This window comes from Pelodiscus sinensis, chromosome 3 (genome assembly GCF_049634645.1).
Source record: "Pelodiscus sinensis isolate JC-2024 chromosome 3, ASM4963464v1, whole genome shotgun sequence".
Taxonomy (NCBI): Eukaryota; Metazoa; Chordata; order Testudines; family Trionychidae; genus Pelodiscus; species Pelodiscus sinensis.
Window position 1 is genome coordinate 73,599,227 of NC_134713.1, and position 24,756 is coordinate 73,623,982.

The following is a 24,756-nucleotide window of genomic DNA, read 5'->3' on the forward strand; positions in this document are numbered from 1 at the left end:
AAAAAGTGTGATTGTGATTAAAGATCTTAAAGTTGGAGTTTGAAAGACTGGGTTCTGCCCACCATCAACATGTTTCTAGTGTGATGTTGGACAAGTCACTTAGATTAAAATTTTCTGATTCTGAACAAATATATTTTAACTTAAGTAAACTATGGGTCCTCAGCACCTCTGAAAAAAAAATCAGACAGACATCTCATATTGGACATCCACCTCTTGAGGTTCCCAAAGTTAGTAAGCCTTATATCTCTCTTCTTAGAAGATTGGAAAGTACAATTATTCACATAACAAAGAGGAGAAAAAGAGGCACAGTAACCAAGGTCTCTCAGTAAGTTTGTGGCACAATTGAACGTAAGTGAATACATGTTTGAGTCCTAAGTTAGTGCTTTGAAATCTAGAGCATCCTTAGCATGGAGATTATTTAAGAAAATAGTTGTCCTAATATTATGGTCAAGAATTAGTAGTTGGCCCTATTCTGAGTTGTTGGCTGCATGTGTGTTCTTTCTGCATGCAGCCCTGGCTTTAGACAGATAGCCAATACAGCAGGCTTTGATCAAACTGCCCAAAAAGATCACACTTGATTCTATAGTGGAATCACTCTACCAATTTTATGGCCAAGCAAGTGCAGTACCAGATCCCTCAATTACTGTCTACAGTTACACTAGAATATGTATGCCTGTGAATGGTGGGACTTTCCATCCTCCCCCCGCAACTGGATGACACCTACTCTGAGGCTCCTCTTTATTCACTCATACAAGTATGTTACATATTGCCTCACTGATATGGTTGTTTTCATTCTTTATGGTTTACCAGTTGGTTCAGTGTGTCCTTGTATTATCTTCAGGGAGTGTGTTTACAACATAACCTGATAACAGGGTTCTGACACTACCCTTCTAGAATGTGTTTACATGAATATTTAGTACCTAGAAATACTGGTAGGGTTGTTTGTTTGTTTGTTTTTAAAGTGCCAGCCCTATTCTTGCCAAGTTCATATATCAGATAGTGAACCTGCAAGCTGACATCTGCTTTGTAACAGGGCAGAGCCTGACTTTTTTAGCTTTACCCCTTAGATTAGGCCTTTTATACTAGATCCCATATCTTAGGCTCTTTTTTAAAAAAAAAAAAAAAACTATAGCCCCCATGCTGTGCAAGGTGATAGTGACAAATGTTTGTCAAATACTCACAAAAATGTTTGAGTATATGAGAACTGTAGGTTTTAATAAAGAAAAAAGTTAGCCCAATACTGAGAAATGGTTTACATTTGCCAGTGAAACGTGGCTTTGAAGTTTTGCATGAGAAATGCTATTTCGTTTAGTAAATCCAAAGTTGAACTGCACAAAGTCATGAAAATAAAATGGCAAGCATTTCAATGCCAAATTCTGCAGGGAATTCCTACAAATTTTGCATAGGTTACTGGTGATACAAAGCTTACAATAGTCAATTATGCTATCTCTGTGTATTTCTGGATGTCCTTGATGGTCAGGTTTTGTGTCTTCAAAAAGGGGGAAGTAAAAGCTATTTGACACGGGAATGATCTGAATGCTTCTTGTACAGCAAGTGATAACAAAAGCCAATAATTTAAAATAAATGGTGGTCCTCTTCTAGATGTGAGCCTCAGGAGAATGTTTTTTAGGTTTTCCTTTCAGTAACCGAAGACGTAAAACCTGAGGTTTATATAAAATACCTGATTTAAATACAGCAATTTATATGTCAGTATCTGAAGAGTATTTGTGAATTGCATGTAGCCATTAGGAATTTTATGTGTGTCACACATTTTAAATATACTAAGCATATTTGTTTGCTATTTCTTATTTCTGCCATTATTTAGTTGCTATCTTTATTCATTTCTATGCTTTCAAGGTAATTTTATTGCTCCACTATGTAAGTTTATTTTTCCAATCAATTCCATGTCACTTTCACACTGGTTTGATTTCAAAGTAGCTTCAGTATTTAAATAATTTAAAGAATGCACAGGTAGAGTTTCCCCTTTCCTAATCGGTGCTGTCAGAACTAATGCACACAGAAGTTTATTCTTCTTTGATGTGCGTATGGAACTTTCCTTGTCATTAATGGAAGTTATGTATATGCATCAGTGGGAAACCAGACCTCATAGGCTACTGAAATCATTTGATCAGCAACTGGCATACTTTCAACATTCAAATAAAATGCAGAGGCAATTTGCAGATAAAATTATTGCTGTCATTCAAGTGACTACTCAAATTGCTCATTTTTTGGCTGTTAGCAGAAAAGTATCAGATGCTCAAATCAGTTCAAGCTAAATACTGAAGATACGGAACGATGTTCCCTCTAACTTTTTCTACTTTGGGGCGGGATGAAATATCGTTTGTGCAACACCAATATTGAGGTTGTGCATGCATGTGCACCACCAATACAAACAAAACACACTCACACATACATATAAAATTTTAAGTAGTCCATATGTCCAGAAGAAAATATATTAAAACAAGACACCTATGTCTAGTTGCTGTGTGGTATCCTTAGTCACTACAAAGGTAAAAGTTGCTGTACAAAGGTAGAATCATAGAAACATAGAAGGCTAGAACTGGAAGGGACCTCAAGAGATCATCAGGTCCAATCCCCTGCCTCATGGCAGGATCAAACATCTAGGCCAGTGGTTCCCAAACTTCAGCATCACACACCCCTTTTTGATTTTTGAGAAACCCTCATGTCCCACCCCCCAAAAAAAATAGCAGCAAAGCTTGGGGTAGGATTGACGGGGTGTGTGTGTGGCTGGGTCACCTCGCGCCCCGCCTCCCTGGAATTTCTTCATGCCCCCTAGTTTGGGAACACATGATCTAGGCCATCCCTGAGAAGTGACTATCCAACCTGCTCTTAAATATCTTCAGAGATGGAGATTCCACAACCTCCTTAGGCAACTTATTCCAGTCATATCCTTGTCATGTCCTCAGAGCCCAAGGAGAACAATTTTTCTCCCTCCTTCTTGAGACAACCTTTTAGATGCTTGAAAACTGCTATCATGTCCCCTCTTAGTCTTCCCATTTCCAAACTAAACAAACCCAACCCTTTCAATCTTCTCATAGCTTATGTTCTCTAGATCTTTAATCATTCTTGTTTCTCTTCTCGGACTGTGCCCAATTTCTTCACATCTTTCTTGAAATGTGGTGCCCGGAGCTGGACACAATACTCCAATGGAAATTAGCCTTCTTCCATGAGGAAGAGTAGAAGCTCCAGAACAAATTAGCACATGGCTTCAGGTTTTGTATACTGACGCATATTTCAAAAGGCTTGCAAATAAAGTTTAATCCTACAAAACTAGCATCACACCTAGTACTTGCTACTTCTGACTCATAAGAGCTGGAACTCTATCAGGGTATGTCTACACTACCACCCTAGTTCGAACTAGGGTGTTAATGTAGGCAACTGGAGTTGCAAATGAAGCCCGGGATTTGAATTTGAAGCCATTTTTAAATGTCCGCTAGTGCGGACTCCGTGCCGCGCGGCTACACGCGGCACGGACTAGATAGTTCAGACTAGGCTCGTAAAACGAGGAGTAACGGTAGTTCGGACTAGGAAGACTAGTCCGAACTAACTAGTCCGTGCCGCGTGCAGCCGCACGCAGCCGCGCGGCACGGAGTCCGCATTAGCGGACATTTTAAAATGGCGGCGCCTGGCTTTATGCAAATGAAGCCCGGGAAATTCAAATCCCGGGCTTCATTTGCAACTCCGGTTGCCTACATTACCACCCTAGTTCGAACTAGGGTGGTAGTGTAGACATACCCTCACATAGCAAAGACCTGGCCTTAATGCAATACAATCTACCATGTATTAATAAGTAACACAGGAGTTAAACAAAAATAAGTTCAGAGTTTAAAATATCTGCAACAATCCAAAACAAATCTGTTAAAAATATTTCTTATCTTTCATATATGGAGATATACCTATCTCATAGAACTGGAAGGGACCTTGCAAGGTCATCAAGTCCAGTTCCCTGCCCTTATGGCAGGACCAAATACCATCCCTGACAGATTTGCCCCAGATTCCTAAATAGCCCCTCTCAAGCATTGAACTCACAACCCTGGGTTTAGCAGGCCAATGCTCAAACCACTGAGCTATCCCTCCATTAACACCCAAGTAACCTTTCTTTGAAATATAACCATGCAAATGTCCTCCTGGCACAACAACCCCCCCCCCCCCACGCAGCCTGTTTCCCCCCTCCAGCCCAGACAGATAAAGAGGACTGCAGCCAATAAGTCAGGATACCCCCAAACAAACTTCCCCCTGCATCCACCTCACTGCACAAACACCATCCCCTCTTTCCCCCACCTGCCCCATTCAGTCAGCCCCTTACCTCTCCCTTCTTAGCCCAAGAGGATTGAGGAGACTGCCAGGTTTTTGCCTCTGTTTCTCTGTCCCTCTTTCTCCTCAGGCAGACAGGACTCTCCAAACTCCCGGACCCTGTGACTTCCCCCTTAAGTCAATTAATTCATTACTCATTTCCTTTTCCCCCCTGTACACTTATTCCCTACTTATCTCACCTGCTCAGCTGTTCTGAGAGCTTTTCAGTGCAAGCAGCACAGATCTGATTAGCTGCTGCTTGCAGATGCCCTGCCCACCCACCAGTCAGCTGAGCTCCCTGCCTGCACAGGAGCTTTGAACCTCTGAGCAAAGCCACAGAGTTTAGAGGGAACTTAGGAACTCTGTCAATTTAGTAGTTCCACTAAAGTTACTGGGGGATTTGTTTTAAGAGTATGCATTTGTCAAAGCTGTTCCTCACTCTGGCACTATAAGCCTTCATCTGCACTAGGGTGTTATTTCAAAATAACCCCCCTTAGGTTGGATTAATAATCGGAGTGTTCGCACTACCAAGCCCATTATTTTGAAATATTGGGCTGGTTATTTTGAAGTCTTTACTCCTGCTTTTTTTGAGGAATAATACTAATTTCAAAATAGATATTTTGAAATAGCAGCAGTGGAGCATCCACACGAATGCTAATTAGAAATAATTGGCCTTTGGAGGCTTTTTGCAGCTGGAGCTCTGACCACTCTGGCCACACCTGGCATCTCCACTGCTCCGCTCCTCCTATGGAGCTTAAAAGTCTCTGCAGCAAGAGAAGGACTTATGTCATGTGAAAATCCCATGTGAGACAGCAGCATCCAAGATAGGCATGTTGGACTCCCCCACAGCTGTCAGCACTCCTGGTGCTCCCATGGCTGTCGCTGCGCTGGGACACAGGAGAGTTCTGGCCTGGCATGAAGATCTTGGACCTCATCAAGCTCTGTGGAGAGGAGACCATCTCCATGATCCCTGTACCAAGGAAATGAATGCAGAAATCTACAGCTGGATCGCCGCCTGCATGGCTGAGAAAAGGCGCACCCGGACCCTCAACCAGTTCTGGATGAAAATCAAAGAGCTCCAGCAGTCCTACCATAAGGCCAGGGAGCAGAGTGGATGCTCTGGGGCAGAAGCCCACAGCTGCCAGTACTACGATGAGCTGGATGCTCTCCTATGAGGAAGGCCAGTCACGAACCCCAACCTTCATTGTTGAGTCCAGCCAGGACACAGCTGGCATCAGCTTTCAGGAGAGCAGGGTGGCAGAGGATAAGGAGGAGGTGGGAAGGGAGGACAGGGGAAAGAAGGGATGGGGAATGAAAGGAACACACAGGGAATGCAGCAGTCCCTTGTGAAGAGGCACTGAGGAGAGTCATATAACTGGCCTTACATGAAACTCTCCCTCAAGGCCTCTGTGATGAGTACAGTCCCTTCATGTGCTCTCCAAATGGCACTGGTATCCAGCAGCTCAAATTCCCTGGTCAGATGTTCAGCTTCAGCCTCCCCACGCTGGCAGAAAAGTCTCCCCCTTGCTTTCACAAAGGTTGTGGAACACATAGCAGGCAGCCACCATGAAGATGATGTGGCACTCGCTGCGATCCAGGCATCTGAGGAGACTCCTGAACCTGCCTTTTAAATGGCCAAACGCACATTTGATGACCATGTGCAACCTGTTCTGCCTGGCATTAAAGGGCTCCTTGCCGGAGTCCAGGCTGCTCATGTAGGGCTTCATGAGCCTGAAGAGAAAGGGGTAGGATGAGTCACCCATGAGGACTATGGACATATCCACCTCCCCAGCTCTGATGATGTGGTTGGGGGAAAAAGGGTCAGAGTGCTCCTTCTGGAACAGGCAGAACTTATTGAAGATGCAAGCATTGTGAGCCTTTCCCAACCATCCAACATTGATGTTGGTGAAATGTCCCTCATGATCCACAAGGGCTTGCAGTCCCCTGGAGAAAAACCCCTTTCTGTTGATAAAGTCTGAGGCATGGTAGCCGGGGCCCAGGATAGGGATGTTTGTGCTGCCTATGCCCTCCCCAGCCCTCAACATTTGGGGAAGCCCATGGTGGCAAAGCAATCAATGATGGTATCCATGTTCCCCAGAGTGACGACCCAGGGTAGCAACACCTGGTTAATGGCCTTCACTACTTGTATGAGCACAGCCCTGTCTGTGGATTTCCTCATGCCTAATTGGTTCTCAACGGAGCCGTTGAATGTGGATAGCTTCCAGAGGATGATGGGGATGGTAGGTTCTGTGTAGGTGCTCTTTCACCTGAGGGCAGGGGAGAACCACTCGTAGAGCTTGAGGAAGGGGCCTTCTATATGCAGAAGTTCTGCAGCCACTGCTGATCAGCGCATCCTCAGGAGTTCCAGGACCTGGGTGAGCAGGAACTGTGATCCATGCTGAGGTTCATCGTGTGGTCCTCGTCCTTGTCTTCCTGGAGCCACATTCGGGCAGTTTGGGAGTACTGCGCCATGAGGTACAGCACGAGGTCTGTGAGCCTAGCAATCCTTTGCAGCAGCTCTGGTTCCATGCTGTGATTGCTATGGCATCTGCAAGGGCAACAAGAGCACAAGGCTATAGAGAGGAGCCCTGAAAGTGTGCATCACAGCTTGCCTGACCAAGCAGCCATAGCAAATATCCACTCTCCTGGTGCCCTCCCCAGAGTGCTTCCGGGGGCTGTAAGTCCAAGGCAGGCTCCAATCAATGTGGACACACTATTTCAGACTAATTCTAACTAATTTTGATGCTTCCCCATTGTGGGGACATGCTATTTTGATTTTGTTAAAATCGGGAGTTAATTCGATTTTAGTAATTACAAAATAATGTCCTAGTGTAGACATGGCCTTAGTGCAGAAGGTTGGAGTTCACAAGGGAGTTTTAAAATGCCTGCCACTAACGTCTTCTTTTTTTATCTCTAAGGTCACAGATATCCTCACCTTGGCTTGGTATTGCTGCCACCACCCAAAAGCAGAAACCCTTTTGAGAAGCAGGAAGATGCATTTGGGATTTCCTTCCTGAGGAGTACCCTCAGGCTCTTTAACTGTCTTTTTGAAGAGAGTATGAAAAAACCAGGGTTTTTTTACAGTTGGAATTGCAGTCTTAAGCACATGCACACACAACCTCCTGCCTTCTAGGACACAGGAATCAGATCATGTGCTCAGCACAGCAAAGTCCAACAAATTCCAAATAAAGAAAATAACCTGATTGCCTCAGATTATATATTCCCTGTTCTGCTCACATATCTGTTCTTCCAAGATTTAGTCCTTCCTTAGGCATGGTTGTCACTGAATCTTCTATGTCAGTTTTCCTGGATCAGCTCATGTCTCACAGGCTCTGCTATGGTCACACAAAGACTGGAACTAGAAAGTCACTTCTTCCAATTCAAAAGCTCACATTCTGTTTCCATTGTCTCTCCTGGCTGCCTTTATGGATAGGAGAAGGTATGGGCCTCAGAAGGTAGGAAACCTAGGGTGGTTTTTTTCCTATGCTATAGTTTTCCTGCATATACTTAGTCTCCTAAAGCTAAAGGACCTTACCTACATGTAATCTGATGGTACTACTAGTTATGGAGACTTGCAAGAGGCTGAGAGGCTAAATTCAGTAATGTTAGCAAAGCACTTTGAGGTCCTCTCATGGAAAGCATTTCTACAGAGATTAAATATCAATATCATCCAAGATCTCTTTGGATAAAGCAAGAACTCAATCCATTACAAGTTTTGGGCTTTTAAAATATTGATTTGTGTGTGTCACACATTTTTATCCGGACATAAATCAAATGGAAGGTCTTTGTAGATCTCCAGGGTTGTAAAAATTACTAGGTTCCCCACCCCACATTTGATTCTCCTACTATGTTGAACTATAATGAATACGTGGACATTTATGTACAGAAATTACTGTCCTTGATGACATGGTCACCTATACAATGAATGTTTTCAATACTTTCTGGATTTTTGAAATGCCTTGACAGATTAATAGAAGAGGATGTTGGGTTTTCTGGTTTCTGTTCTAATTTTAATACATTCTTCATTATTTCAATTCCCAAGCCACTGGAAATATAAACATGAGACAATACTACAAATGTAGCTTATAAGGGAAATTCCTATTCTGTGTTTGAAAAGAACAGGTTCCAACATACGCTTTTCTTTTTAGTCGATTTCCATTTTCATAAAGTTAATTTCACACAAAGCACCTAGTTTACATTACTGTCTGTTCTGCATATGATGTCACTCTCCAAACAATTTAAACTATTATCTGAAAGAGCAAAGAAATTTTGCTACACTGGGATAATTTTATCAACCATATCCAAATTCAGTGGATGACAGCAAGGAAGACAGTGACAGCAAAGATCACCCCTGAGGGTATTTAGAAGAAAATCTATCATCTGTAAAGCTGGAGTGATAACAGCCATTAGCTACAAGGGATGTTCTCCTTGTCAATTTTCCAAAAGAGAAAATGCATTTACTGAAAAGATAAACTCACTGTCAAGCAAAAAAGACAGTCCTTATCATTGACAAGATTAATCATGAAAAGATACCAAAGGACTAGTGTATTGGGATTGTTTGCAGGACTACTGGGTACTGTTGTCTAAAACTGACTTTACCAAGAGGTTAAATTTTCATTTTGTATGGAATATTTAAAAAAAAAAAAACCCTGTAAAATGATATGTAGATTTTTTTAAATGCATACAAGGAGAGTTATGATCAGAAAAGAATTATGAACTAGCAATCCAGGTCTGTTATACGGAAGCCAATATAACAATATAATATTAGTTGTTTTGGGACATGGAAAAAAACAACTGGATTGAAGGGAAGATTTATCTTCCAATAAAAAAGAATACATTAAAAAATAATATAGATTAGGGCATATCATTGTAGGAGTAGATAAGGTCTTTGGGGCAAAGAATATTTGGATAGGACTACATTTAATGGCAGTGTGTAGAGTACTGACACTGCATGCCCAGCTAGCATGGGTTTATATAACAGTGTAGATGGTGGGGCAGTGCTAGAATGAAGTACTGACCTTTAACCTGAATCTAAGGGCTCAGGTATCCTAAGCAGACTCTCTACATGATCAAGCAATGCCTCCTGTATCTATACTGCAATTTTTAGCAGCACTGTGTCTCATTAGTGAGGCTTTCCATTGTTGTGTGTAGCTGCATAAATCAGTGAATGTGGTCGCAGCCTGCTTGTCACTGCAGCATGCAGCTACAAACATCCCACGTGCCACCTGCAAGTGCAGGCAAGTGTATTCAAGGTCTTTGTTTTATATTGGTACAGTGCTTAGGGCAGTGAGATCCTAGTCCTTGAGTTTGATCTTAGGTGCTAAAGTAATACAAATATTAGAGATCCATTTGATTTTTCTTCTCCCTCTCCCCCCACCTCCCAACTACATCCATTTCTTTTTCTTGAATCAAGTGCATGTAGACCTCACTGTTTTATTTACTCTTCTATTATAGAAATACAAAAATGGGTAAGGGTAATTTACACATAGCTCTTAAATAAAAAACAACAACTGCAGCTCAAAAATATGAACCATCTCTTTTCACTGCAATGCTATATTAAAGGAATTGCACAAAAACCCTGAGTGACCCATTTTTTAGTAACTTAGTTTTATGTGAAGTTCTATAAAACATATTGGCAATGAACAGAAAAAGAAATAACAGTCTTTTAACCCTCATACAGATCGGGTTAGAGAATAAGAAAAGACAAAAAGCTTTGCTGAGATACCTTATATCATGCCAAATTAGGTAACAGTTCTGACCTACAAAAAAACCCTCAACCTTTTAAAAAATTGGGAAATACTTTTAAATTTAAAATTCATTTAATTTTTTCTTAGTTGAAAAAAACCCTTTGATTCTGTGAAAACTTCTTTCCTGTGAATTCCAAGTATGTTTCATATCACCACAGTGGAAGTGGAGCTGAAATTCATAGCTCATCTATAGCTAACACATCAGTTCATTATCATTTGAATGGTCAATGGTGCATATTATTTTAGTAATGGGAGACTTTGGCAGAGGAAAGAAAATTTAAAGGTGTTAGAAAATGATAGTGGATGAAGGATCATTTCTTTGTACATAAGGGTTTTCCACATATTTCAGACAGCACTTATAACAGCTGTTTTTATAAGAGAATATCTGAGTGGGAAGAAGAATGATGTACATAAAGGCTGCGTCTAGAATGGCATGATTTTGCGCAAATACTTTTAAAGGAAAAGTTTTTCCGTTAAAAGTATTTGCGCAAGAGTGTGTCTATACTGGCATGTACGTTTGCGCAAAAGATTTGCTTTTGCGCAAAAGCATCCGTGCCCAGTATAGATGCTTTCTTACATAAGAAAGCTCCGATGGCCATTTTCGTCATCGGGCTTTCTTGCACAATAAATTAACTTGTCTGTATACACTGTCCTCTTGCGCAAGAATACTTGCGCAAGAGGGCTTATCCTTGAGCGGGAGCGTCAGAGTATTTGCACAAGAACCACTGATTTTGTACAGTACAAAGTCAATGTTCTGGCGTAAATACTCGTGGCCAATCTAGACAGGCGGCAAGATTTTGCGCAAAAGCATTTGCTTTTGCACAAAATCTTGCCAGTCTAGATGCACCCAAAATGAAACAGGGAGGGAATGGAAAGCAGCGGGAGCTATGATCAGTTTATTGGCAGCTGAAAAACTAAATCTTGACATTTGGCAATGAAATGATGCACAGCCATTATATAACTTGTTTGTCCAAACAAAAAAAATCACAATTCAAACAAACTGTCTCAAACACTAAGCAATTTCAATCTAGAATATACACTTCACCAGCATCTCTGTAAAAGGTTAAACATCCTGTTCGGACACTTTGGGTCCAGAGTTGAACTTTTTGCCTTAGCCCCATCTAGAATTCATGTATGAGTAAGAGCTGTTTTGCCTCGTTTAGAAGAGTAACAAGCAAAAAAGGAGGAGATTTAGGAAGATAATTGTGCTCTTGCTTCAACACTCAATCAGTATGGCTAGTAGTACAGAGAAGTTACAGAATACCAAGGAAAGGTCAACAGTCCAAGACAAAATGTCTAAGTAAATGGGTATTTACAGAGAACATAAAAAGGGGGTGAGATGGGTGCACATACATGGTGTTTCAAAAAAGTGTTCTTTGGGAGAGGAATGGAGAGGAAACCTGACATGACAGATGCTATTCTTCCCAACCTTTTCTTAACTCCATAAGAAAGTCAGATATCACAACTGTGGATGTTATATAAAAGCATAAATACAGTCCAAACTACTGCAGCCAGTCATCTTTGAAATGAAAAGACAATAATTTGATCTATACAATAGATATAATCAGGAAGTAAAGATTGAAACCACAGAGGTGTTTTGATAGTTAAAATGTAATTTCTTCAAAATGGGAAAGTAAGCATGATATTGAGATTCATAATGTCACTTTCAGAAGAAATGTCAGGTTTCAAATGACCAGCATGATGAGGGCATTACTTATACATTTCAAGAACTGAATGTGACAATACCATGGTTCACTCATAACCTAGAAAAAAGAAATCAACTTACTAATCTCCCAGTATAACTTCTGGTAACAACTGGGTTTTCTACTGGAGGTCTAAAAAAACCTTAAGATACTTAAGATTATGAGATCTCAAAGGTTCACAGCCCAAGGAGGTATGAACTCAAAGCAGAAAACAGTGTTTTATGAGCCAATGAAGAAAGAGTCCTACTTTAATTAGGGAATGTAGAAGGTTGTTGCCCTACATATGGTTTGAATGTGTTTTATCTTATTTTCATTTAGTTCAGAACATCAGAAGGATGTTCACTGTAAATTGGTTCACATAACAGAGTCACATTACTGCATCCCACACAACATTTAAAACAAAACAGTAACTTCATATATCCATGTGGTAATTTTTCAGTGCAAAATTAAGCTATAGTTTAAATGATGACCAATAGAACATCTATTGTGCACTGGTCTTTTGCTCTATTTTCTTGTTTTTCAAATTACACAAATATACACTAGAAATGAAAAGCTATTTGCCAGGATATTCATGAGCACCAAAACTGTAAACTCAGCAAGATGTCTCAGTCCACTGTAAGAACATGTGCTACCAAAAAGTTGAAATGTTCAGTACTGCAAATTTTATATTCTTACAATTACTTGGGACCTCATTAGAAAGTGTTTTAATGAGAACAATACGTTTGCTCTAAAGCAGACCAAATAATGAACGATAGTAACCGGTTCTAGTGGTTAGCCAGCTACCACCCAATGCTATTTAGTTGAGCATTGGTCTAAAATAGAATGTATGAATACCTGATTCCTCTGAAACTGTTTATTAAACTAGCTAGAGGACCTTATTACTACAGGTCTTCTTCTGATCAATAGGTTGACATCCAAGTAGATGTCAGGTTTGCTGAACTTCCAGATCAGGAGCAAACTTTCCTGCCTCTGTCTATATTTCATACTCAGAATTTCAGCCCCTGAAGATTTCTCAAAGCTCTTTGAAAACAATATTTGAAGGTTCAGTTAACTCTCATTGCATGATTTATTTTGCTTATTGTAACATACATAAGATGTTACATAAGAACAACCATACAGGGTCAGACCAAATGTTCACCTAGCCCCGTATCTTGTCTTCAACAGTGGCCAATGCCAGATGCCCCAGAGTGAGTGAATAGAACAGGTAATCATCAAGTGATCCCTTTCCTCTCATGCATTTCCAGCCCGTGACAAACAGAGGATAGGGATACCATTCCTACCCATTCTGGCAGATAAGTATTGATCGACCTAACCTCCATGAATTTATCTAGTTCACTTTTTTTTTTCAAATGGGCACATGAAGTTATTTGTGTGTGCACATGAACAAAAGGACATTTTTGAGTATGTTTTAATAAGATGTTAAGAATTTAAATGAAAAAATGCTATTTTTGGTATAGAAAGGGTATAATAGTGTTTTACGACAGCATATGCCATATATATGTAACATAAAACTTATTTATCTGTATGCAGAGTTGAGAAATAAAGAGCTGTAGTCATTAATTATCTGGTTTCACTTCAATTTGCTTTCTATTGAAAAAGTATCATGCTGTTTTATTGTACTTAATAAAATCAAATCCATTAGGCAATGTGATAGAATCTGAACATACGTATACCAAATCCAGCCCCCTTAGGTTCTAAAACCAATTTATATGTAGATGAAACCCATTTTAGTATAATATAGTTTGCAGTTTCAAGAAGTGTTCAGTTTGTACTTCCTCCTCTCGGAAGGCCACTAACAAGTTCAAAATTGTTTCCTCACTATACAATCTATTTAAACAAATATATATTGACTTTTTTAGACAAAGATTCAGTTAAGCAGTCCTATCATTTATTAAAATCTAAAAGATTCCTGATAGGTTGGGATTTGTTCTCAAAGTTCATTGGCAGGATTAGTGGTCAGATTAATTAATGTCTTAGGCTACGACTAGACAGCAGGGTCATTTCAGGAAACTGGAAGTATCCAAAAATAGCAATTCTGCATCTTTAGATGCACCTGTTATTTTAAAATAATGGGCATGCTATTCCAGCATACCTGTAATCCTTGTTCCACGAGGGTTAAGGGACTTGTCAGAATAGCATTGTATTTTGAAATTTGGCACTGTGTAGACAGCTGTAAATTTCTAAGCAGACTACTTGGAAATAAGATTGAAATAAGCTATGCAATTTGCTTAGCACAAATCGCATAGCTTATTTCGAGAGAAGGGTGCTGTATAGATGCACCCTTACATACCATTGCAGTGAGTAAATGCTAAGGCTCCTAGCAGCAAATTAGTCACGTATAAAAAAATATTGTAAAATTGTATTCTTTCTTACAATTTAAAAATAAACAATGACCTTGAGATTATATATAAATGGTAGGAAAAAAATATTTTGATCAACTGTCCATAGCAATTTTGTCATTTTCTGGATTTGCCAATCTAATCCCTGCCCAGTAAAGGTCACAAACTTTACCCATGATGCCTGGAAATCACATTCCCACCCACAATCCAGGACATTTCCTAACAATCAAAGTTTGTGGAAGGGTGCTCTCAAGCATTACTGATTACCTCCATTGCCCAAAGAAAGAGACCCTTACTGGCATGTTCAAAACAGATTGAGATCAATAATGTCAATGTTTTTACCTGCCTCAAATAGCACACTAGCAAAGGAAGCTCTTCACTGTCTTCAGCTACTTCGCCCCTTTATAAGTAAGGTCATTGTTTATTGGTCTCAATCTGTTTTGAACATGCCAGTAAGGGTCTCTTTCTTTGGGCAATGGAGGTAGTCAGTAATGCTTGAGAGCACCCTTCCACAAACTTTGATTGTTAGGAAATGTCCTGGATTGTGGGTGGGAATGTGATAAGAAAGAATACAATTTTACAATCTTTTTTTTATACGTGACTAATTTGCTGCTAGGAACCTTAGCCTTTACTCAAAATTTGTCATTAACTTTTAGTGAGTTGCAAGACTTTGCAAGGTGACCTCCTCAAGATATTGCACAAAGTGATTTTAAAAATATTGCAAGGGTTTTCCCATTTACACTTAATATTACTAATGTAATTTTATGTATGACATTGAATTTTTGTTTTTGTTTTACTTACCATTGTCACATGACATTAGCAATGTTAAGTGTAAATGGGAAAACCCTTGCAATATTTTTAAAATCACTTTGTGCAATATCTTGAGGAGGTCACCTTGCAAAGTCTTGCAACTCACCAAAAGTTAATGATCACATAGTGACATTTCTCCTTTTTGCTTCCAACTGCAAAATGTTATTTAAAGCAAGCCAAAGACAATTTTTCCTTCCCTTGGTATTACTGTTCCCTATATGCTGTTGTTATAGTGGCCATTCCAAAACTTGTGATTGTAAAGTGTGAGGTGTCATGGTTCTCAAGACAATCACTCCATAAAGAAAGCTTTTACGAATATCTCGCCTATAGCCACGTGCCAGATTTCGTATTTCCTAAAATTGACTTTGTTGAAATCACATGGCCCTGTATTATTAAAGCATCTTGAGGTCATTGCTTAGAATCAGTCTAATCCTGACATCACCTAAAGATGCCTTTTAGGCTCTTTCTATGATTGTTAGGCGGTAAATGAGAAAACAGCATGCTTGTTTCCCCTCAGATCAGTAAAGACAAATAGTAAAACATTTATTCTGGTTAACTGAATAAACAGGATATTCAATTAAATTAAACCTTTTATAGCAAGCTACAGAGTCAATAGATTGATAATGAAAACCGTAATAATCTTCTAATACAATACAAGATTGATTTTATTTTATATATATACACACTTATTTTCCATTGTATTTAAAGTGTGTGTGTATGTATATACACACACACACACACACACTTTTAAAACTGAAAGTAATATAAATGCATTACAAAATAGAAAAGATAAGTAGGCCGCCTAAACACTTATTTTCTGTATAATAGAAAAATTGTATTGAGTTCTTATCATAACAACTGTACTGATGTTTTTGATATAGCGGTGACCATTAAATGCCAGAATTTGCACATATCACTCGGTACCCAATTTACCAGTAAACTTAGACTGGGAACCTGACATTCTTAAAGTAATTTGAAAGAAAATAATCAAGTTTTCTTCTATGTGCCATACAAGTTAGGTTTGGAAGATTAGATGTTTATCTGAAAATAACAACGTCATTGCACACAAACAAACTACACAAAATATTTCCATTGATAATAAAAAATTGCGGATAGTGAAAGAAAAAGACTTATGGAGAATGTAAGAGTTGGTTTTAAGGATGTTTACCTTATATACTTTGTCATTTCATATTAATTTGTGATTTGTTTAAAAGCTTTATTTTTTAATCTCAACATCTGTCATTGCATAATCGTTTGACTTCCCCACAGTGTCTCGCATCTGTGCACATTTAAAGTAATATAAAATGCTTCAAAGTAAATAACAATATTATCCCTTGAAATTATAGCCAAAAAAAATCTAAAATTTAAATTTGGCTAAACTTAAATAAAAAATACAGGGTTAATCAATAATCAGTATTCTTCTTCACTGATACTATTATTTTACAGAAGTTGTTTTCTTAATAACAATCAATGTAACTTATAGTGCTTTGTAAAGGAGTGGTTTTTACACTATACTAGGCAATTTTTCCATTTCCAAGTGCTTACACCTTCTCACCACTTTTGGAGATGACTCACATCCATTCTTCTTTAATTAGCACTGTGGTCACACACCAATCTCTATTTTTTTTAAGTTTCTGTTCGTCTTTCTTTTTCTCCTCAGCATCTGTGGAAATGAGTTGTAGCTCATGAAAACTTATGCTCTAATACCCTAATAAATGTATTAGTCTTTAAAACTCCACCAGACATTGTTTTTTGCTGAAACAGACTAAAATGGCTACCTCTCTGAAATTTCTCTTCTAGTACTTTCTTTTAAATAGCAACGACTGACTTTTATAAGAGAATCCACTATATGCTTGCATAACAACATCAGGAAATAATTTTAAGCTCTATACACAAGAAACATGTCCTACTGATAATCAATTATTAAAGTTCTAGAATATATGTCAAATATCCAGAGATTTTAATTCACTCCATCTGAGCAACAGATTGCAATACGGATATCAGCTTAAATAAACTGGTATAGCTCCACTGAAGCCAAAGGATATCTGATTCAAGTTTTTCAACTCTTATATTTAATACTTTTAAAAAGCTTTCATATTAAACTAATATGGACTGAATTCTGATAATTTTATTCAAACAAAGCCCCCCATTTGTCCTGATTCTATCCTTACAGATGTTTTTGACACTTTGTGGACTTTAAACAGAACTACATGAAAAAAGGAAACAAGATTTTGGTCTACAAAGCATATTTTGGCTAACTTCTAGTAGTGAATTAAACAATTACATTTTGTAGAAACTAGATTAGGAATAATTGTTTTTAATAAGAACTTAAAACTTGAACATACTGGTTTATTTTAACATAGTACTGCAATATTCTGAGAATACTATAAAAAATTCTGATGTACTGCAGTTATTACCACTGTAACCTTCCTTTTTCTGTTAATAATCAGACACACTAGAAGTATAAAAATGCATTTTTATATTGCATAATTGCTGCCTTTGGATCCAATCCATTTTGCAGCTTTAGAAAATGTTCATAGTATTTTTGATGAATGTCGTACATCATGCAATAGATCCAAAAACATTTTTTGTTGGAAAAAATTCTCTGTGGAATGTGTCTCAACTTCGAAGAGTAGCAAATTGCAGATATATTTTATGCAGTAAGCTTTTTCTGTGTTAGATGTGGTACGCCAAAAAAAAAAAAATCTTACAAAAATAAGTTGGGTATCAGAAGCAAATGATTTAAATATAAAAATACTACTGATGTTGGGCTACTTGAATGATATTGCATAGGCTGTCTAACTTTAGGAAATAAGATATATTGATTTTCTTATAATACACTTTTAGATCCTAATACTGCAAGTGGATCTGTATGACCAAACACTTGTGCATACAGAGTCCCACTGAAATCAGAGATAAGGATCTGCCCATACAGATTTGTCTGCAAGATCCTTTGTTATTTGTTAGCAGCTAGCAATAAATCCTAGAAGATAAGTTAAATGAGACCCATTCAAATAATTTTCTCCTCTGGTTTTCCCTAGCTTGCCCTACTGTATTTTTTTTCCAACTGGAAAGGGGAGTGAGGCTAGGAAAGTGACTAGAGTGAATTAGATCACAGATATAAATTTCAGCAAGTTAATGGAGTTCATTTTTGTCCTTATATCAGCTTGCATTCATCTCACAATGACTTCATAGGGTGGCCTATTAAAAGGGCAAAATATATCCTTGTGTTTATTACACACCTATACCAATCCATGTATTTTTCCCACACATCTCTCATTTGCTTGAGTCTGTGATCAATGTGCATGCTAAACTTTCAGTGGGAGTTCTGTTAGCCACAGACAGCTTAAAATTGGTTATATTGTGTATGCTTGTATTCCAAATGTTATGGGGAAAACATATTTGGGGAATTGTGGAAAACATTATAAAAAGTTAACATCTAAACGCCTTCCATTTTTCAGTAGAAAAATGACTCCACCAGGACAATTTAAAAATAACTGAAGGAAAGGACTTGCATCCCCAGTGCAAAGCTCACTCCTAGAGATCCTCATACATATGCTTTTTTATTATCCATTGTTGGCTTAGGAAAACTATCATAGGATGCACTACATCCATGAATTCTGGACAAAGGTTGAAACCCTTCTACCTCTCAAACTTGTAGGTAAAAGATAAAGCAAAGTAGGAACAGGCCTTATTTTTCTTCATTCCAATTTTGTCCTGGAGCTTCAGATATTTTTCCACTAGGGGTTTGGAATGGGTACCATATGAAGAGAGGTTAAAGCAACTGGGACTTTTCAGTTTAGAAAAGAGGAGACTGAGGGGGGTTATGATAGAGGTATATAAAATCATGAGTGGCGTGGAGAGGGCTGATAAAGAAACGTTATTTATTAGTTCCCATAATAGAAGAACTAGAGGACACCAAATGAAATTAATGGGTAGCAAGTTTAGAACTAATAAAAGAAAGTTCTTCTTCACACAGCATGTAGTCAACCTGTGGAACTCCTTGCCAGAGGAGGCTGTGAAGGCTAGGACTATAACAGAGTTTAAAGAGAAGCTAGATAATTTAATGGAGGGTAGGTCCATAAAAGGCTATTAGCCAGGGGATAGAAGTGGTGTCCTTGGCCTCTGTTTGTCAGAGGATGGAGAAGAATGGCAGGAGACAAATCGCTGATCATTGTCTTCGGTCCACCCTCTCTGGTGCTGGCCACTGTCAGCAGACAGGCTACTGGGCTAGATGGACCTTTGGTCTGACTCAGTATGGCTGTTCTTATGTTATGTACCCCAAGCATGGAGAAAAGGAGGTTTTTGAAGATTCTGAAATACCAGAACTGCTACAGAAATTTCATATGCTAGGCTAGAAATCTTGCACCCATTACTCCAACTAGCAAAAAATCCTGCTCTCTCATGGAAGATGATACTAATTGGCATTGAGTGATCACCGATCATCATCATCACCACCACCACCACCAATTCACAGTAAATAAACATGTCAGTGGGAGCTCTCTAGTCAAGACATTCACTGAATGAAGCCCTTGCTCAAGGCTAACAACTGAGCAGGATTCTAAGTAACATTGCCATGTACAGCCAAAATTTGTCTAGTTCTACCACAGGTAGGTGGCTTATTCTTCATGAGTAAAGTCATTCCTACATAATGGCTATGTCTACATTGGCATGATCTTGCGCAAATACTCTTTAAAGCAAGAGTTCTTGCGTTAAAGTATTTGTGCAAGAGAGCGTCTACATTGGCATGTGCCTTTGTGCAAGAGCATCCATGCCAGTGTAGATGCTGTCTTGTGCAAGAAAGCTCTGATGGCCATTTTAACCATAGGGCTTTCTTGCACAAGAAATTCATGTTGCCTGTCTACACTGGCCTCTTGTGCAAGAACAGTTGTGCAAGAGGGCTTATTCCTGAGCGGGAGCATCAGAGTTCTTGCACAAGAAGCACTGATTTCACACATTAGAATGTCAGTGTTCTTGCACAAGAACTCGGGGCCAGTGTAAAGAGGCAGCAAGTTTTTGCTCAAAAGCTGCCGCTTTTGCACAAGATCGCGCCAATGTAGACACAGCCAATGTGTTTTGGGATATTTTTAGATCAAAGATGCCACAGAAATGTTATAACTTCTCTCTATGCTATGAATACGTTTCACTCTTGCAATTAAAAAAAGTCAACAGTTCACAAGACTGACTTTTGCATAGGGTTCATCTACATTGCATCCTTATCTTGAAATAAGATACGCAATTTGAGCTACTTCAAAAATTGGTGCAGTGTAGATATAGCACTATTCTGAAATGTCACTTAAACTTCATGGAACGAGGTTTATAGGGACATCGAAATAGTGAGCCAGTTATATTTTGAAATGACTGGCTTGCTTAAAAGATGCAGAATAGCTATTTTTGGATACCAGAAGTATCTCGAAATAGCACCACAGTGTAGACCTACTCTTAGGATGCAAATTTGCAGAGCTAGAGAGTTAAGAAGAAGATTTATTTGGGTTGGATATTTGAATAGAAAAATAAAGTCAAAATATTTGTACAGTCTACTTTATGTGTGAAAGTCTGCATTAGAGATGTAACCCTTCTGCCGGATAGGCCCGGCAGCTACCAGGGCCGGGTTCAATATCTAGGGGTCCATCTCTCACAGAACCGGCTCGAGCCTCCACCAAGTATCCTGGGAAATTCACACACCCCTGGGCGCCTCTGAGAGGCAACGCTTCCCCATTTGCAAGCACAGAATCTGAGTGTAGGAAAGAAACATGAAATGAAACAGAGAGAGAAGTCATACGGCATTAACTTGGGAAAATACCACAAACAGAGTTCATAGCCCAAACTTGAGCTAAGCCCCCCCCCAGCCAAGAAGCACCCAAAGTCCGACACCCCAGAAATCTCTGTCCCTGGTCAGTGCCGCCCAGAGTCCAAAAGTTGACATGCAGGGTTTTACCTCCCAACCTGGGTGGAAATGGAGGTGGGGGGATAGATAGGGGCACCTTACATGGTCTGAGACTAATGGACCCACCTCTCCGTAGGGTTCTGCCGCAGTCTTTGACACAAGCCACTCCACCACGCTCTACCAGCTCTCTTGTTCCACTCTACCAGATGCTCCACTGGTCGCTTACCACCGCTCCTACCGGCCACGCCATGCTGCTGGTCGCCTGCTGCCACTCTTCACCTACCGCTGCTCCTACCAGCCGTGCTGCGCCACTCCTCACCTGATGCCGCTCCTACTGGCCACCTGCCAGTGGTTCCCACCAGCCATTCCACTGTTCAACAGCTGCAGTGGGTCTGGCTCCCAGCGAAACCAGTGATTTCAACTCTTTAGCCACCACCTAGACTGGCAAAGGATTCCATCTTCCACTAGACTAGCAAAAAGACTCCTCATGGAGTCTGCTTTAGGTCTGTCCTTAAAACAAAGGGGGAAAGGTGCAGGTTGGGCCAGTCTTACAGCTCACACCTGGCAGGTGTGAAGCGGGTTGACTCAAGCCCTTTAACCCCTCCCCCCCAGCTCAATTCACTCAACTCTGGAAGGGGGGAGGATTGTTCCTCGGAGACCTCTTACAATGATGGCGTCTCTCCTGCAAGCACTGGTGTCATGTTTTATAGTTCCCACATTTAGGGGTAGCATGACTTACAGTACACCACATTCCATTCCAACACGGATTTTCCATTAGCCCTGGCTGAATTGTATTTACATAGCCTCGGATTCCTTTCTCCTCCTGGCATGAGCTGTATTTCATCAGTTAATTATCTTTCAGAGCTAAACAACTGGGCTATGTCTATGCTCGTGGCTTCTTGCGCAAGTATGGCCGTTCTTGCGCAAGAATTTGCAGAGCATCCACACTGCCCGCCCGCTCTTGCACAAGTAAATTTACAGTATGGTGTGGTAAGAGGGTGCTCCTTGCGCAAGAGCTATGCTCTTTTTTGACAGGTGTAAGCCCTCTTGAGCAGGAGCTCTTGCACAAGAGGGCAGTGTGAACACTCAGCAGGGATTTCTTGTGCAAGAAAGTCCTATGGCTAAAATAGCCATCAGAGCTTTCTTGCGCAAGAAAACGTGCACACTGCCATGAGTGCTCTTGCGCAAAAGCACAGCTCACACATGGCAGTGTGGACGTTTTCTTGCGCAAGAGTTCTTGCACAAGAACACTTGCGCAAGATGTTCTTGCGCAAGAAGCTGTGAGTGTAGACATAGCCCTGGAGTGAGCATACCCATGCCCAGGGCAGCTCTCTCCTTTTAGCTGGCTGATAACAAGAAATAGTTCAGCCCCTGCTTTCAGAGAGATTACCAGCACGAGCTTTGCACTATGTTATAGAGCTTTATTGCAGCTACCATCATTCATTCAGATACCTGCAAGAGAGACCAGGTACTTTAGTCCTCTTCTGTTCCAACTGCAGCTATACAGAAGTAGTAATAATCTTGCCAAGGCATTAAGTAGACACAAAGGTACGTGAAACAAAAATATTACATTTCAGCAGTAAAGAGGCTGCCTTAGGAAACAACTATATAAAAGATGAATAGAAATGGATAGCCAATATATTCGCCTTTTCATTTTTTTAAAGGTATTTGTTTACTACAAGGCAGAATGCAGAGCAAAATGTGCAAAAAAACTATATGAAAGAAAGATACTCAAAAAGAAGGACAAACACCAGGACTTGTAGAGGATATATATTTTGTACACTTATATTTAGATAAAAATGTTGAGGAGTTAAAATTGTTTAATCTGAGTGTTAATATTTTAAGTAACGAAACATCCATTATTGGTTAGATATAATGGTAGGGTACCAAAATCTGCTTGTATCAATCTCCTTTTATAAAGGGATCTGGCCTACTTGTTTGACATCAAGATATTAAATAAATAAATAAACATAGGATACCTGCCCTACGTTTATTTATTTATTTATTTATTTAATAGCTGTATACCAAACAAGTAGGCCAGATACCTTTATAAAAGGAGATTGATGCATACAGATTTTGGTACCCATCTAACCCAACTTTGAATCAAGCTGTGGCTTGGGTCTATCTTCCTCCTCCATCTGTCAGCACTTAATTTCTGCCTGAGCTACACGTGTGTCCTACTGCTTACCAAGGGCCTCATTTTCAACCCAGACTACATGCGTTTTTTTGAGTTAATGGTATCACCTCACTGTCTCAACAATGGGCTTCTACATTTTACGCTTCTACTTCCACAAGTGTCATCATTAGAGACCCAAAATCCTTCAAGTGACACAGAGCTAGGCCTCCTCCCTATGGTACTGCTTCCTCCTTTACTGTCATAATGACAGAGGGAATGAGGCTGAATGGAAGTTGAGAAATGAGTAATATTTCCTTCTATAATCTTAGCACACATAGCACCAGTGGCATCACAGTCAAAGCTTAACATTCAATGGACTATTGGTTTACCTTTATATCATTGTGGCAAAGCATTTTATTTAACTGTCTCTCTGCTTATAAGCCATTGAAGAATGAATGACTAAGATGTTATATATTTCCCCTCAAAACCTTGAGGTCATTACCCCACTGCATCATCTGTGTGCTGTATTTGGGCTATTCAGGCTTAAACTCTTAAACAACTAAGGCACTGCAGTTCAGGTGAATCTATAACCTAATTCATTAAAAGGAGAGACTGCTCACTATGTATTTACAAAATGTTCATTTTCTCCCTAACCAATTACACCATCACAGTCTGAAAATTAAATGAGCACCCTTCTACTGAGAACATACACAAAATCTAAAATAAGGTTTTGTACATTATGATTGTGGCTCCCATATCCTAGAACTAACTACATTTCATCTTGATCTCTGGCATATTTTGGGACACTGTCAAATCTGCTGGGAATCATCAACCTATGGTACTACATATCTTCTCCCCCTTAGCCCTGCCAGTGCCGATGCCCCCTTCCTCTTCTGAAAAGGCTATCTGCAGATTCAGTCTCCAGATGCCTGCTAAGGAGAATAGAGTCACATATAGGGGTATGTCTACACTACAGCATTATTTGAAAATATCTAATTTCAAAATAGTTAATTAGAAATAAGATATTTTGAAATAATGTGTCTACACGCAAAATGCATATTGAAATAGCGCATCCACACTGAGTGGACTCTGAATTGCATTTAAGGCTGGCCGGAAACAGGTCTGGCAGGGCATCAGGTCAGCAGTTACTTTTTGTGGCTGCTGCCTGAGGCCTGCGCTTAAAGGGATTCCCCCAGAGAGGCAGTTCTCAGCTTTCTCTGCTTGCTTGCCTACCTCAATGAGGGACAGCAAAGCATTTTGTCTCTGCATGCTCTGGTTGCCCTCTCTTGGGACACCACAGAACTCTGCAACATGGAGCCAGAAATGCCCCTGGGCACTCTGGTGCTTCTCGTGGATGCGTTGCTGTGAGCCTGGCTGCACTTTCTGCAGGCTGCCATCCAGAAGGTCCATTGGGGGGGGGGGCGGGCTGTCACTATCCAGAAGGCCCTGCGGGAGAGCTTCCACCCTGAGTAGAACAACGAGCCTTCCTGGTCTGCCCCACTAGGGGCTTGTGCCTCATTCCTCCATCACCTCCATCCACTTACCCCTCTCTAACCCCTTTTCCTGATGTCAATAAAATACACGTATTTTCATGAACACAAACTGTCCTTATTTAACAAAACTGGGAGGGGGGAACGAAACTCTGGTGAGACTGGGGAAAGAGGCCGGAGAGGGGAGAAGAGAGGGTGGGAGAGGGGAGGGGGGAACCTGGGAGGAGGGAGCTGGAAGGGGAAAGCAAGGGGGAGGGGAAGCTCATGACTCAGGGGTGGGGGTCTCGCTGGACCAACTTGATTTTCATGCAAACCTGCTCCTGGGTTCGCATGTGGCCTTTGGTGGCCAG

At 40.0% G+C, this 24,756-nt stretch overlaps 1 long non-coding RNA gene across 1 annotated transcript in view; it reads right to left on the reverse strand.

Moving 5' to 3' along the window:
- Window positions 1-15,515: 15,515 nt before the first annotated feature.
- Window positions 15,516-24,756, reverse strand: part of LOC142827613 (uncharacterized) — a 37,217-nt gene continuing 27,976 nt past the window's right edge. The window contains exon 4 of the long non-coding RNA XR_012902308.1: window positions 15,516-16,576. This is a non-coding gene — a long non-coding RNA (uncharacterized LOC142827613). The remainder of the gene's footprint in view (window positions 16,577-24,756) is intronic.